Source organism: Herpailurus yagouaroundi, unplaced genomic scaffold (genome assembly GCF_014898765.1).
Source record: "Herpailurus yagouaroundi ecotype Mexico unplaced genomic scaffold, PumYag 140, whole genome shotgun sequence".
NCBI classification, from domain to species: Eukaryota; Metazoa; Chordata; class Mammalia; order Carnivora; family Felidae; genus Herpailurus; species Herpailurus yagouaroundi.
Window position 1 is genome coordinate 10,484,233 of NW_024412395.1, and position 16,748 is coordinate 10,500,980.

General features: G+C 37.9%; 1 protein-coding gene and 1 pseudogene across 9 annotated transcripts in view; one reads left to right on the plus strand and one right to left on the minus strand.

Moving 5' to 3' along the window:
- PTPN4 (protein tyrosine phosphatase non-receptor type 4) overlaps nt 1-16,748 on the minus strand; it is a 230,077-nt gene that overhangs the window by 161,453 nt on the left and 51,876 nt on the right. The window lies entirely within an intron of this gene.
- Nucleotides 5,144-7,564, plus strand: LOC121030432 (nucleoside diphosphate kinase B-like; annotated as a pseudogene).

A 16,748-nucleotide genomic window follows, 5' to 3' on the forward strand; every position in this document is an offset into this window, starting at 1 on the left:
CTCTCTCTCTCTCTCCCCCACCACTGTCCCCCCCCCAATCATGCTTCTCTCAAAAAAAAAAACAAAACAAAACAAAACAAAAAACAAAAAAAAAACACAACAAACTTTATGGTCATTAAGTTGGCAACTTAGAATAAATCAATTTCTTAAAAGACACAAATTATTAAAACTCAAGGGAAAAAAAAATGTTTAATTTGAATAGTCCTAGATCTGTTAAAGTAGTTGACTTTATAGTTTAAGATATTCCAGGGGTAAGGGGTGGCTCAGTTGGTTAAGTGTCTGACTCTTGGTTTTGGCTCAGGTCATGATCTCACACTTCATGGGATCAAGCCCTACGTTGGGCTCTGCACTGACAGCACAGATCCTGCTTGTGATTCTCTCTTTCCCTCTCTCTCTGCCGCTCCCCTGCCACATGGGTGTGCTCTCTTGCACCAAACATTTAAGGAAGAAATAAAAACAATTTTACACAATCTTTTCCAGAAAAGAGAAGGAGAAAAAACATTTCCCAACTAGACTAGTGCTAACCTGATACCAAAAACACATATAAACAAATACATGAAAAGGGGCGCCTGGGTGGTTCAGTCAGTTAAGCATCCGACTTCAGCTCAGGTCATGATCTCATGGTTCGTGGGTTCAAGCCCCACATTGGGCTCTGTGCTGACAGCTCAGAGCCTGAAGCCTGTTTCAGATTCTGCGTCTCCCTCTCTCTCTGCCCCTCCCCCACTCACACTCTGTCTCCCCGTCTCAAAAATAAATATTAAAAAAAAAATTTTTAAATACATGAAAATATTACAAGAATGTAAGAATACATATTACCACCTCCCATAAGCATAGACACAAAAATTCTCAACAACATATTAGCAAACCAAATCTAGCAATATATAAAATGGGTACGACATCACAAACAAGTGGTATTTAGCAAAGGAATTTAAGGTTGGTTCAACAATCAAAAATGCATCAGTGAAACTCACCACGTTAACAAACTAAGTAAGAAAAACCAATGATCAAAAAGAAACAATATTTGACAAAACTCAACATACAGTCATGATAAACCCTTTTGGTAAGCTAGGCATAGAAGAGAAATTCTTTGAGCTGATAAAGAGCATCTACAAAATAACTACAGTTAGCAACATATTTAATGGTAAAAGACTGAATGCTCTACACCTCAATGAGAAAAATGAAAAAATTTCCTCTTACCACTCTTATTCATTTCTTATCATAGTCAGTGCAGTAAGATAAGAAAATGAAATAAAAGGTTTACAGATTAAAAAAGAAAATTTTTAATTCAGACATGTAGAAAATTCCATGCAATCTATAAAAAGTCTCAGAACAAATGAGTTAAGTTGCAGGTTACAAGCTAAATATACAGCATCAATTCTATATTTGTATACTGGCAAATGAACTGGAAATCTTAATTTAAGAAAATATTATAGGGGCGCCTGGGTGGCTCAGTCAGTGAAGCCTCCGACTTCGGCTCAGGTCATGATCTCACGGTCTGTGAGTTCGAGCCCCGTGTCGGGCTCTATGCTGACAGCTCAGAGCCTGGAGCCTGTTTCAGATTCTGTGTCTCCCTCTCTCTCTGACCCTCCACCGTTCATGCTCTGTCTCTGTCTCAAAAATAAATAAACATTTAAAAAAAAGAAAGAAAATATTATAATATGTAACAGCACAAAAAATTAATCATTTAGGTGTAAGTCTGAGTTTCTTTTCAGGATGATGAAAAAGTTTTGGAAATGGATAGTGGCGATGGTTATATAACATAGTAAATATATTTAATACCACTAAATTGTACAATTAAAACATGTTAAAATAGTAAACTTAATCTTTTTAATCACACTAAAGATATCTTTAAAACAATTTTTTAATGGGCAAAAGGTTTGAACAGAAGTTAAAAAGGACCAAAAATGTGGGGTGCCTGGATGGCTCAGTCAGTTAAGCTTCCGACTTCAGCTCAGGTCATGATCTTGCTATTCATGAGTTCAAGCCCCACGTCAGGCTCTACGCTGACAGCTCAAAGCCTGGAGCCTGCTTTAGATTATGTGTCTCCCTCTCTCTCTCTGCCCCTCCCTACTCACTCTGTCTCTCAAAAATGAATGTTAAAAAAAAAAAGATTTTTTTAAAAAAAGGACCAAAAATGTTATGTAGCAGTGATGATGACACTAATCAAACAGAAATAACATATATCATTTGATGAGGAGATGACAATTAACTGTTTTGAATATGCTGAATGTGAAATACTATTCTGGCTATGCACTGAAGACTAACAAATCACATCAAAACAGAGGGTTAGGGATACCTGTGTGGTGCAGTCTGTTAAGCATCAGACTCTTGATTTCGGCTCAGGTCATGATCTTGTGGTTTGTGAGTTGAAGCCCCGCGCTGGGTCCTGCATTCACTGCAGAGAGCCTGCTTGGGGCTCTTTCTCTCTCTCTCTCTCTCTCTCCCCCTCCCTCCCTCCCTCCCTCTCTTTCTCTCTCTCAAAATAAATAAACATTAAAAAAAAAAAAACAGTGGGTTAAAACAGTAACATTAAGTTTATTTTACTGAGGATTCTGGGATTTCACTGGGTTCAGCTATATCAGTCTCAATGAGTCTCGTGTGCCTATAACATGTTAGGACTGGTGTCATCTCAAGAGGTGTCTTCACTCAGATGTCTAATGTCCTGCCCTGGGAGACAAACAGCTGGGAATTCCCTGGGCATCTATGTGTTCTCTCCATATGGTCTCTTCACAAAATCTCCACAAGGTCTCAGGGTAGCCGGACTTTACATGGCATCTGAAAGCTCTCCTAGAGGAGTGTACTATAAAATGCCAGCAGAAGTGAATTGGTTTTTCTAACCTCAACTGGGAAGTTATACAACATTTCTTCCAATGGATTCTATTGTGGAGGGGATCACAAAGGCCCACCAAGGTTTAACTGGAGGTAATATCAACCCCTTCTCATGGTGGGAGAGATTTCAAAAATTTTCTGGACCACAAATACCTCTAGCATCTTTAGCAGACAGAGAGTTTGCATTGAGGAAAAATAACAGGACTGGAGATAATAGGTATCACAGTCTACAGAAACCAGGAAAGAATGAAAGGGAAAGATAAAAAAAAGGGGGGGGGGACATCAATATGTACAAAACTGATTAAGATACAGAATGTGATCAGAGACAGAAAAGAGTTTTCCTTAAAAGGAGAAGGTAACAGTTCTAAAACCTGCTAGAAGTCAAACACAATAAGCCATAAGAAGCTAGTTAATTTCCCAACTAGACAGTAAGATTTGAGGAAGCAGTTTTCAGGAAGCAGAATGAGGGCTGAGGCAAGATTGTATAGTATTTCTTTTTCACCCTTTATTAAACTACAATTGACAAATAGAATTGTATATATTTAAGGAGTACAAAGAGATGGTTTGATATACATATACATTATGGAAGGATTAGGTTGTAATGTTTAGATGATTGATGACAAAGTAGGTAAAATGACTCTTGTTATTTTCTGCCAAAACACACATAAAATAGAAACGGGAAGGGGAGGTCATCTTTAAAAAATAAACACTTGATTTTAATGCAAATACAAGGATGTAACTTCAAATTTCATTGTAAACAATCATCCATCTTTGTTATTCTTATTAAGGAAAAAGAATTAGCAACCTACTGCTTAAAATGTTAAGGCAAATTAGTAACTTTCCAAAGCAGAGAGCACCAGATCCAGATGGGTTCATTGCTGAATTCTACCAAACATTTAAGAAAAAATTATATCAATTCTCTATAATCCCTTTCAGAGGGTAGAAGAAAAGGAATACATACTTCCAAAATCAGTCTATGAGGCCAGCATCACATCTTCATCAGAGCTCTTGGGTGACCAGGCACATTGTCAGTGAGCAGTAATATTTTGAACTGAATCTTCTCTGAGCAGCAGGTCTCATTAATGGGCTTAAAATATGCACTAAACAATGTTGTAAACAGATGTGCTACAATCCAAGCTTTGTTGTTCCATTCATGGAGCACACGTAGAATAGATTACCATAATTCTTAAGGGCCCTAGGATTTTCTGAATGACCGATGAGCATTGGCTTCAACTTATCAATTTAAAGTCATTAGTTGCATTAGCCCCTAACAAGAGAGTCAGTCTGTCTATTGAAGATTTGAAGTTAGGCACTGACTTCACTCTAGCTGTAAAGGTCCTAGATAGCATCTTCTTCCAATAGAAGGCTGTTTTGTCTACACTGAAAATCTGCTGCTTAGTGTAGCTATTTTCAAGGAGGAACTAGATATTCTGGAATCACTGGCTGCAGCTTCTACATCAGCACTTACTGCTTCACCTTGCACCTTTATGTTACAGAAACAGCTTTTTTCCTTAAATCTCATGAAACTACCTCTGCTAGGTTCAAACTCTTCTTCTGCAGCTTCCTCACCTCTCTCAGCATTCACAGAATTAAAAATCATTAGAGCTTTGCTCTGCATTAGGCTTTGGCTTAAGGAAATGTGGCTGGTTTCATCTATCCAGACCACTCAAACTTTCTCTGTATCAGCAATAAGGCTCTTGCACTTTCTTATCATTCATGTGTTCAGTGGAGTAGCATTTTTAATTTCCTGCAAGAACTTTTCCTTTGCACTCACACCTTGGCTAACTGGTGGAGGCCCAGCTTTCAGCCTATCTCAGCTTCCGACATGCCTTCCTTACTGAGCTTAATCAGTTCCAACTTCCGATTTAAAGTGAGAGATGTATGACCCTTCCTTTCATTTGAACACGCAGAGGCCACTGTAGGATAATTAACTGTCCTAATTTCAGTATTCTTATGTTCCAGGGAATAGTGAGGCCCAAGGAGAGGGGAAAGAGAAAGACAGGGGGACAGCTGGTCAGTGGAGCAGTCAGAACACACATACTTATCAATTAAGTTCACTGCTTTACACAGGTGTAGTTCATGGCACCCTAAAATAATTAACAGTAGTAACACCAAAGACCACTAGAACAGGGGCACCCAGCCAGCTCAGTCAGTGGAGCATGCAACTCTTGATCGCAGGGTTGTGAGTTTGAGCCCCACGCTGGGTGTAGAAATTCCTTAAAAATATTAAAATCTTTAAAAAAAAATCACAACACGTAATAATGAAAAAGTTTGAAATATTGCAAGAATTACCAAAATGTGACACGAAGTCACAAAGTGAACAAAAGGTGTTGGGAAAATGGGGCCAACAGACTTGCTCAACATAGAGGTGCAACAAACCTTCAATCTATAAAAATGCAGGATTGTGACATGCAATGAATCAAAGTGTAGTAAAATGAGGTTTGCCTACAATTTGACACACAAAAACTAAAAGCTCAAGGGAGAAAACTAAGCATATTTTCAAGAAAAGACAATGAATAATTCTAGGAAGAACAAAATACTATCCAACTACGCTGCTTGGCTTTCCAGTAAATTAACTTGCATAATGATAAAAAAAGTAAACAATGACACCAATTAAGGCAGAAACTGCCAACGGCCCACATCATAACCATTTTGTCTCATTTCATTAAAATAAAGCTTCAATATTGTTTGGGGTAGAAACGGTATGTAAAATACCAAGCCCTGGAGCACCTGGCTGGCTCAGTTGGTAGAGTGTGCTATTCTTGATCTCAGGGTCGAGAGTTCAAGTCCAATGTTGGGTATGGAGCCTACATAAAATTAAAAAAATAAATAAAATAAAAATAACAAATAAAATAAAATAAAATAAAATAAAATACCCAGCCCTTGCAGACCCAATGAGGACATGTGACTGAATTTTGGCCAATAAGATGTAACTAGAACCTACAGAGTAGAATTTATAAGTAACGTTCTTTAAGTCTGGGGAAGAAAACCGGTATGTCCCCTTTTTTGCTTCTCCATTTTCCCCTACTGTAATCAGAAAGAGTTGGGTTCCTAGAAAAAGAACAGATAGAGCTTTCTTAACATAAGAGAAGTCAATTTGGGTCCCAGCCATCTTGTGAAAGAATGTAAGAGCAGACAGCCACCATCAGGCCAGGATATAACCTAATCATATCAGGGACAGTAAATCAGTAGTAAAGCTCCCAGTACTGATTCAAAAGTTAAGATTCACCTGATGCACATCCTTGAGTTCTCTGTGCAGGATCTAAACCTGAGCATTTAGACATGGACCAACTGCCAACCTTCGTGACCGTGACCTAGACTCAGTCACCCTCAGATGACTTCTGCCCCAATTCCATGCTGTATTCCCCACTGAGCAAAGCCCCTTCATGAATATGTGTGCACTGTTAGCTTAAAACTTCCCCAATACTGTGGTTCAGGAGACACTGCTTTGGGAACGATCCCCAGTGTTCTCCTTTACTTGTTGCAAGTAAAACCCTTCCTTTTCCTATTCTTTGGCTTGGTTGTGTCTTTTGGCTCAACAACCACCAAGAGACGAACTCCATTTTGGGTAACACCACCACCTGCCTGAAAGCTGACAAGCATGTTAGAATTCTTAAAGCTTTCTTGGATCATGAAATGATCTTATGTACACAGCCATGCACCCAGGGAAGTGAAGGACAAACAGGAAACCTGACTCCTTGATAACTGTGAAGCTGCCATCCCATTATTGGACTGTCAATCGCTAGGATTCTTTTGATAGAAAAGTTAACTTTAGCTCATTTAAGTTACTGTTATTTCCAGTTTCTTTTACTAGAAGCCAAATGTAATTCTGATAGAAGATCAAAAGATAAACAGTAAAGGGACAGATAGACAGATAAACATATTTAACTAAAAATTATGACAGAAGAATTTTAGGAGGAGGATGTAAAATAGACTAAAAATATTAAATCCTCATCTTGTATAATGGGAAGTCAATATAAAAAGTGTCCAGAATAAAAAATATAAACCAGCACAGAAAAATGGAAATAAATGCCTAAAATATATCTCCAAAGGTATTTCAAAACTAGTACTAAAAGAGTGGGAGTGGCGTCCAGTCCCCCAAGCAGCACAGCACAGCCAGCTTCTTGGCCATGGCCAATCAGGAGCACATGGTCATTGCCATCAAGCTGCATGGTGTGTAGCACACCCTGGTGGGCAAGATCACCAAGCACTTTGAGCAGAAGGGATTCCATGTTGTGGCCAAAAGGCTCCCTCCTACAGGCCTCTGAGGAACTGCTAAAGCAGCACCACATTGACATAAAGGCCCACCCATTCTTCCCAGTAAAGTACCTGAGCTCTGGGCCCATTGTGGCCATGGTTTGGGAGGGTCTGATTGTGGTGAAGACGGGGTGAGTGATGTTTGGGGAGACCAAACCAGCAGATTGTAAGCCAGGCACCACTCATGAGGACTTCTGTATTCAAGTTGGCAGGAACATCATTCATGGCAACGATTCAGTAAACAGTGCAGAGAAAGAAATCAGCCTATGGTTTAAACCTAAAGAATTGGTTGACTACAAAGCCTTGTGCTTTTGACTAAAACTAGGAATGAAAGGTAGACAAAGCATCAGTCCCCTCTGGTGCCACCTGATGTGTCCCTGGACACAGCTCTTCATTCCACTGGCTTGGAAATAACAGAATCAATTTTTCTCTTCTAAAACATATTCACCAATAAAGCCTTTGGAAAGTGGGTAAATAAATAAATAAATAAGTGGGAGCATTTCATTAAGCTTTCATTATATGCTTTGTCCTGTTGGGCTTTGAAAAAATATTTAAAAGTGTATGTTACTACTTAGATAGAAATTAATAACCAGGGCATCTGGGTGGCTCAGTAGATTAAGTGTCTGACTCTTGATTTCGGCTCAGCTCATGATCTCGATGGGTTCGAACCTGGCATCAGGCTCTGCACTGATAGTGCAGAATAATTTAATCAGCTACTACAAAAATGTAGCACTACCATGAAGAAATGACCTTTTCCAAACAAAAGTCTGGTCTTTGCCCTTCACTAATGGGAGATGATCTCTAGACCCTTGGAATGTCCTGGGCTTGGCAGGTGTTTTGGTCCCATCAAGACCTCCTGCCTGGGGGTCTTGGTTACCTGACAGTCTAACAATATGATTTATGATGGGGAACATCAGTTCTGACTTCTACAGGAACGGAAAACTAAGGGTATTAGCCTGACCAGTAGGAAAGGCTAGAGATTAGGTCAGTTATGCAGGGAGTATGTGATCAAGTCCCAGTAAAAATACAAAAGGCTTGGAGGAGACTCCCTCGTTGGAAATAGTTTGTGTGTATTGTCACACATGGTGGCCAGGAGAAGGTAACATCATCTATGACTCCATGAGAAGAGGACTTGGAAGTTCTTTCTCAGTTTTAACTCCTTCTGGCATCTACCTTGGCTGATTAAAAATTTTTTTCTCATGTTTATTTATATTTGAGAGAGAGTGTGTGTGAACGGAGGATGGGCAGAGAGAGCGACAGAGACAAAATCTGAAGCAGGCTCCAGGCTCTGAGCAGGGCTTGAACATGGCTTGAACCCACATCATGACCTGAGCTGAAGTCAGGTGCTTAACCAACTGAGCCACTCAGGTACCCCAGCTTGGTTGATTTTAATCTGTATACTCTCCCTGTAATAAACTGTAACCATGAGAATGATAACTTTTAATGAGTTCTATGAGCCCTTTTTTTTTTAAATTTCTTTATTTATTTTGAGAGAGAGAGAGAGAGAGCAAGCAGGGTAGGGGCAGAAAGAGAGAGGGAGACACAGAATTCCAAGCAGTCTCCACACTGTCAGCACAAGAGCTTTATGTGGGGCTCGAACCCACAGACCGTGAGATCATGACCTCAGCCAAAATCAAGAGTCAGATGCTTAGCTAGCTGAGCCACCCAGGCGCCCCAGTTCTGTGAGCCCTTCTAACCAATTATTGAAACTCAGGGTCGTTTCAGAAATCTCCCAAACTTGCAACTGGTGTCAGAAGTGAGGGCAGTCTCGTGGACACTGTACCCTCTAACTTTTCACTCTGGCTAACTATGGGTAACTAAAGAGGAAAGAGGGAAAAGAAGATAAAGAACAAGAAGGGATGTTGTATTTCAAAAGCACCTTAATAGAATCCTTATTGGCTGCTTTATATACATTCATTTAATCCTGACAACCCTAATAGATGATATCATTTCCACCTTATATATAAAAGGAAATTATATATAAAGATCAAGCAAACAGGACAATGCCAAAGAGCAAATACTTACCAGGTACAGGTTACAAATCTAGTCTTTTGAATTCTAAGGTCCATGCACTTCTCATCATACTATGCTACCTTCCTACATCACAATACTTCCTTTATTAACCATTCATGAGTGCTTAGTCGTAATTGTGACATCACTATATGCTTAAATAATCTGTGTGGGATAGTCCAAAAGCTGCAATCCAGGTATATCCAAGATCTATGTAGTTCTTTGTAGAACTAGCCCAGTCCCATTCAAGTTATTCTTTTTTTTTAATGTTTATTCATTTTTGAGAGAGAGAAAGACAGAGTGCAAGCAGGGGAGGGGCAGAGAGAGAGGGAGACACAGAATCCAAAGCAGGCTCCAGGCTCTGAGCTGTCAACACAGAGCCCGATGCGGGGCTTGAACTCATGAACTACGAGATCATGACCTGAGCCAAAGGTGGACACTTACCCGACTGAGCCAACGAGGTGCCCCCATTCAAGTTATTCTTGATAAGGAAAAATGAAAGTCACTTCACAGTAATTCAAAGTTAAGTGATATCAAAAAATACGCAGTGAATCCAATGCTGTAAATTAACCTAGTACTAAACTTAAATGCCTATTCACCTCCAGATTTCCTTAACATGGGGGAAAAAATTAAATAACTACAAAGGGAACAGCAGAAATAATAATCACTGAAGCTTATTACAAACAAATCAAAGGAAGCATCAAAAAGAAGTGTGTGCACATTCTGAAAAATCTGAAAATTTTCTGAAAAAAATACTGTCATAACAGTATTACTGATTCATCACATATCACAGCTGCTGCTTTTCTTTGTGGACACTAAATAGTTACATTTAAAAATTATGTGTACAATTCAAAAGGTAAATGAAAAAAGTCATAAAACCAATTACTAGGAAAAGTATTTAAGAGGAAGACATATTACTATACTGAATTCATAAGCACTAGAAAAAAGAGTTTCAAGAGAAGTAAAGATTTCTGAAAGTGAGTAATTTGCTATATGTTTACATGTAATGCATGCATATATGCAAGTCCAGAGTTGTTTTATTTTTAACTTTTGGAAGTAAAATTATTTTAAAGTCTCATTTTTGAAAAGAATGTTAAGTAAAGACAAAGACTCAAATAAGACTATATGGATGCTACCTTTATTATATAACCAAATTTCTAATATATAGATAATAAACTACCTAATTTTGAGTTAGTAATAACACTCTGAATGGATACAAAGAACAAAGTAAGTTCTTTTCTATAATACTGTGATCAACAGAGTCAATCCACCAACACCAACCAACACCAACCTCTGGGCAGAGGATCATACTGGGTGGGCACCAAAGATTCCTCCTGGGGATTCTTGGTTCTATAAGGGGACTCAGAACAAAGAATTGCCCAGGGGAAGGGATAGGGAGTGGTAAATCAGAGAGAGAGAGTCACGTAGCTTACCTACATGGTAACATCCACATCTCTTTCTACAGTCACCGACACCATTCCAATGAATATTGAAAGCATGTTTGTAAGTTCTAGCAGAGAAACAGAGCTAGGACATACATCCTTTCTCAAAGAACAGGCCACATGTAGCTGAGAAGGGCATTTTATTCAACTTCAGGAAAGACATACAAAGAGCAAAAGAGAGAAAGCATACCCCAAGATAACTACCTAGTTTCATCAAATTAATCATGGTAACCTGTGGCATAGACAGACAGCCCTTATATTCAGTAGAATACAAAAAAAATAGTATGATAGGAAAAACATTTAAATGATTATTCCCTTAAAGAATATGAAATAAGGTCATATAACAGCGTGTTACCAGGTCTGTATTCCACATAACACTATAAGTATAGTAGTTAAGAGATGATCAGTGTGGGCTAAAATATTTAAGAATTGTTTTGGAGATACTGGATATATAAACAACAAATATAAAATTGTTAATTAAGTATTAAGAATTGGCCAGCCAAAGTTTCTCTGATGATAGGTGAGCCCAGACCAAGTAGGATTAAGGGGTACCTCAAATGTGGCAGATGACTTCTGAGATGAAATCTTCTAAACTAACAAACCCAGGGTGTCTGGCTGGCACAGTTGGAGGAGTGTGCAAGTCTTGATCTCAGGGTCATGAGTTCAAGCCCCACATGGGGTGTAGAGATTACTTAAATAAATCTTAATAAAATAACCAACCCAATGGTCCAGCTGCCTAGGGCTTCATCTTTGGAAAAGGGCCATTTTATCCCCTTCACCAGATCAATATATCACACTAATTTGATTTTATAGGATGCATACATTCACCATTATTAACTGAGATCTGAGTCCTTCTACTTGGCTAAACTGAATAATGGAACAAAGAACACAGCCAGCAACATGTTAAATATTTCAAATCAAAGTCCACTACTATACAATGAGATATATTTTCACATTTTAAAACAATCAGGATTTTCAGTTCTTGTCATAATGGAGTAGCTAATGTTAGAATACCCTCCTGCTATAAACATCTGTAAAAGCTGGGCCAAATATACAAAAAAAAAAACAAAAGAAAAAAAATCCTATTTTCAACCCTTAGGCAATAACCAACACAACACCATGATCCTTGATAGAAGAGAACTAGATGAGGGGCGCCTGGGTGGCGCAGTCGGTTAAGCATCCGACTTCAGCCAGGTCACGATCTCGCGGTCCGTGAGTTCGAGCCCCGCGTCAGGCTCTGGGCTGATGGCTCGGAGCCTGGAGCGTGTTTCCGATTCTGTGTCTCCCTCTCTCTCTGCCCCTCCCCCGTTCATGCTCTGTCTCTCTCTGTCCCAAAAATAAATAAACGTTAGAAGAGAACTAGATGAATCAAACCCCATATTCACACTCAAATCTCTCCCTTAAGGGCATTTTCCAAATCATGGTGTAGAGAAATAGAGCCCAAGCAGTGTGGCAGTCTTGCTGGGACGAGAAAACTACAATTAATGTCTGGGAATGCTAAGGTAGCTGGATTTGGGGGGCAGGTTATTAGAAGGGAAAGAACCAAGAAGAAAAACTTACAAAAATCTATATAAAAAATCCTCTCTGGTTCTCATCTGCCTCCTAGGCTGTGCACACACAGGGTTAGACTCCTAGAAGCCTAAGACAGAACGGCAGTTGGGGAGGCTGTTAGCTAAACAAAGATTTCAGGGCTTGCACAGTTCTGAATAAATTAAGTTCAGGCTCAGAGGAGACAGATCTTGATGAATACCCAAGGCATTTAGGTAAGACCCTGGATAATCCATGCCCTAGGAATAAAAACAAAGTTAAAATAGACTTACCTTAACAAAGCTTAAAACTAAGCCCCACAGGATCAAAGTGACCCGCTGGCAATTTAACTGCCTGCCAGAATAAAATAAAATTTTATTTAGAGGAAGATAACAATCCAGAGCTTTTACAAGAAGGGTCAGCAAACCTTTCCTGTAAAGAGCCAGAAAGTAAGTATTTTTAGGTTTTGAGGGTCATGGTCTCCACTGCAAATTGTCTTAACAACAACAACAACAACAACAACAACAACATCTTTTAAAAAGTAAAAACCATTCTTAGCTCATGGACCAAACAGTAATAACCACCAGGCTTGCATTTGGCCCCTGGGCCAACTTGCTTTCCACTATTCCATATTACACTTAAAATAGCCATCACACAATGCAAAATTAGTGGGTATGTGAAGCGGGAAAAGTGTTTGATAATCAAGACACAAGACATATATTAGTCTTATGTAAGAGCTTCAAAATAACTATGACAACGTATCAAAGCCAATTTAAGATAGAATACAGAAAACAGATTAAAATATATATTTCAACAGAGAATTCGAATCTATGAAAATGATCACATAGATAATCTAGTACTACAAAATAAGTGAAACAGAGGAATTCCTTGACTAGGTTTAATAGCAGAGTAAGCACTGGGAAAAAGAAAAACAATCAGCACATGCAAAGACAGATTAAAAGCTATTTAAAGGACAGGAAAAAAATCATAAACTAGAATGGGATGCAATCAAACTAATATATATGTTAACTGGAATACAGGAAAGAAAAGAAAATGAGTCAGAAGCAATATTTGAATCAGTAAAGGTTAAGAACTTTTCAAATGTTGTAAGATACCAACCTACAGATTCAAGAAGGTCAATGAATACCAAGCAGGATAAAACACATACATACAAAACCATATATAGCTATGTTATTGACAGGTGACTAAAAATCAAAGAGACAGAGAAAATTCTTAAAAACAGAGGAGGAAAAGGACCTCTCTCTTGCCCTTCAGGAAAACAACAGTAAGACTGAAAGATGACTTCTCAAGAGAAACTATGAAGGCCAGTGAAGTGGCATCTTTAAATCAGTGAAGGAGAAAACTATCAACACGGAATTCTATACTCTGCAAAAATATCCCCCAGAACATCAGAAATAACTAAAGACATTTTCAGACAGAAAGTTGAAAGAATCTATCATCAAGAGACCTTATTTAAAAAAAAATAAAACTGGGGCGCCTGGGTGGCTCAGTCAGTTAAGCGTCCGACTTCAGCTCAGGTCATGATCTCATGACTCATGGGTTCGAGCCCCACATCGGGCTCTGTGCTGACAGCTCAGAGCTTGGAGCCTGCTTTGGATTCTGTGTCTCCCTCTCTCTCTGCTCTTCCCCCACTTGTGCTCTGTCTCTCTCTGTCTCTCAAAAAGAAATGTTAAAAAAATTTTTTTTAAATAATGAAAGAAATTCTTTAGGATGAAAGGAGAGGATTCTAGATGGAAGCATAGATATATAAGAAATGAATAGCTGTAGAAACTATAGATATAAAGGTAAATAGAATAGTAAAATAGTAAATATAAAGGTAAATATAAAGGTAAATGATTGTTTAAAGCAATAATAACAAAGTCTTATATGGTTTATAACAACATGAGGGGGATATTAAAATACTTAACAATAGCAAAAAAGTAGGAGGCAGGTAAATGGATTTAAACTGCTTTAAGGATTTTGCATTGGGGGAGGACAACAGTAAATGTATTAAAAGGAGACTTTTATAAGTTAAGACACATTTTGTAATTTCTTTTTTTTTAATTTTTTTAATGTTTTATTATTTATTTTTGAGATAGGGAGACAGAGCATGAGTGCGGGAGGGACAGAAAGTGAGGGAGACACAGAATCTGAAACAGGCTTCAGGCTCCAAGCTGTCAGCACAGAGCCCGATGCAGGGCTTGAACTCATGAACTGTGAGATCAGGACCTGAGCCAAAGTCAGACATTCAACCGACTGAACTACCCAGGCACTCCCACATTTTGTAATTTCTAAAGTAATCACTAAAAGTCTGATATTAAAGGATTAGCCCAGGGATGACTGGGTGGCTCAGTCGGTTGAGCATCCAACTTCAGCTCCTATCATGATCTCACGGTTCACAAATTCTAGCCCTGCATCAGGCTCTGTGCTAATAGTGCAGAGCCTGTGTGGGATTCTCTCTATCTCTTCTCTCTCTGCCCTTCTCCCACTCATGCTTTTTCTCTCTCTCTCAAGATATGTAAATCAACTTAAAAAAAAAGATTAATCAAAAAAGCTAATAGAGAAAATATAATAAAATAAGAAAGAGGGCACAAGAGAATCCTTTTTTGGTGAGGGAAATAATCAATGACTTAATCTTGTGGTGGTTCCACAGATGTATACATATGCAAACACTCTTAAGTTGCTTAATGAAGATTTATGCACTATACAACACGTATCATACGTAATAAATTTTAAAAACCTATATATAACATCCAGGGTAGAGAGACTGAGCTGCAGTATCTTTCTAAATAAAATTCAACATATTTCTCAAAAATTTAATGGCTTACGTTATTTTCACCATTATTTTTTTCTATAATATATACTGGGCACTCAATAATTACTGTCATTAAATAGATGTACAAACAACCCACAATTTTATTTAATTTACCATACAACTGCCAAAATAATAAACACCTAATTCTCAAAACTGGAAACTTAACAATTATTTCCTCTTTACTTTTTAAGAATAAACTAGCATATTTACAATTTCTGTATATATGTATTTATAATTAATATCGCCAGTAAACACACTGGGTTTTGGAAATAGTACATGGACACAGTACATAGATGAAAATATTATATATACATACAAAGCAATAAGAAGATTGCTATTTTGTGGAATTTTAATAATAAAATTCTTCCAAGGAAACATATCTGGTACTACAGAATAGACAAATGGATCATAATCAATAGAAGAAATCAACCTTTCTAAATGTGTAACATAAGTCAGATACATAAATAAGCACTTCACAAATATTCTCATTTTATTCTGAGCATCCCATGCAAGACAAATATTATTCTCTCTTAACAAATGAAGAATCTAAAACACAAAAAGGTAGAGCAACTTATGTATACTCACAAAGCTAGTAAGTCTTCAAACTAAAGACTTACAAATTCATCACTGGGTAACTGTCCAGGAAGTAAACATCATTATCAGTAAAAGTTTATGCATGACAAATGTGATACAAGACCTAAGGAGTATACATACCTCATGAAACATAACAGGAGTAAAGAAAAAAACAAGAAATATGATAACCTTAACTGCACATAGCTATACAGCTGATCGATATAGTTTTCTAGTGCTCAATATGATACAGTTTAGGAAAAAACATTGTGAAATGAAGCAAAGCTTTAAACATGTATGACATACTACAATGTTTAAATTTCAGACTATGTGGTAATTGGCAAATTATCACATCTTTTTGCACTAAAGGTGACAAGTTCCATTTTAACATGTGATTTTACTAGAAAAAAAATTTGGTAAATAGTAAATTCTCCTCCAGGGTGGACATTGTTGAAAATCAATCTGAGAGGTGTGAAGGTTAAACAAGGCAGACTGGACACGAATGTTTGCTTAAGACACACTAAAATAACAGAAAAGGCAGTAAACAAAGTGAGTCTGAATAAGTAACAGGCCCCTCCATGACCATCTCTCACCCCCACCCCCTTCCCATTGCCAATTACTGTAAGAACCAGAGATTCTGGACTCAGGGACATTGGGGACAGCTGTTGATTCATCTTTACTGGATTGAAAACAGGGAAATCTACGTAAGTGCAAGTCTACTTACTGAAGAGCTAAAAGCTCTCCAGTCCATTTCTCTCGCTCAGTGCTAAGAAGACCCAGCAAGGCTCTACAAACTCCAGGCAGATGACAGGAGCATTTCTCTCTATGGAAAAGAAATACCGAACTAATCAAGTAATATTACATAACTATTTTATTTATTGAGAGGACAACAGAGAAGAAGAATTATCTGTGTATGGAGAGGGGAAGGGAGATGTAAGAGATCTGAAGTCTCATTCTTCAAAGTCAATAAAGAATATCAACAACAACAACACAAAAAAAACAAGGCAGACAAAAGCAGAAATAATATAGGCATGTTTCTTAGAACCATAGTAATAAGCATGAGAGAAAAACTAACTGTTTTGAATGTGGTTATTTCTAAGTAGTAATGGGGCAGGGAACTGCTGGCTTTTGTGACAACATTTTTAGAACTATTTGGTTGGTTTTTTTTTAACTGTATATATGAATCATATATGTAAAACAAAACACTTCTGAGGGAATCTGAGTGACACATACAGTATTTTTAAAGGAAATAACATATTGAATTTAAGTAGGGCTAGAAAATGACAATAAAATAATAG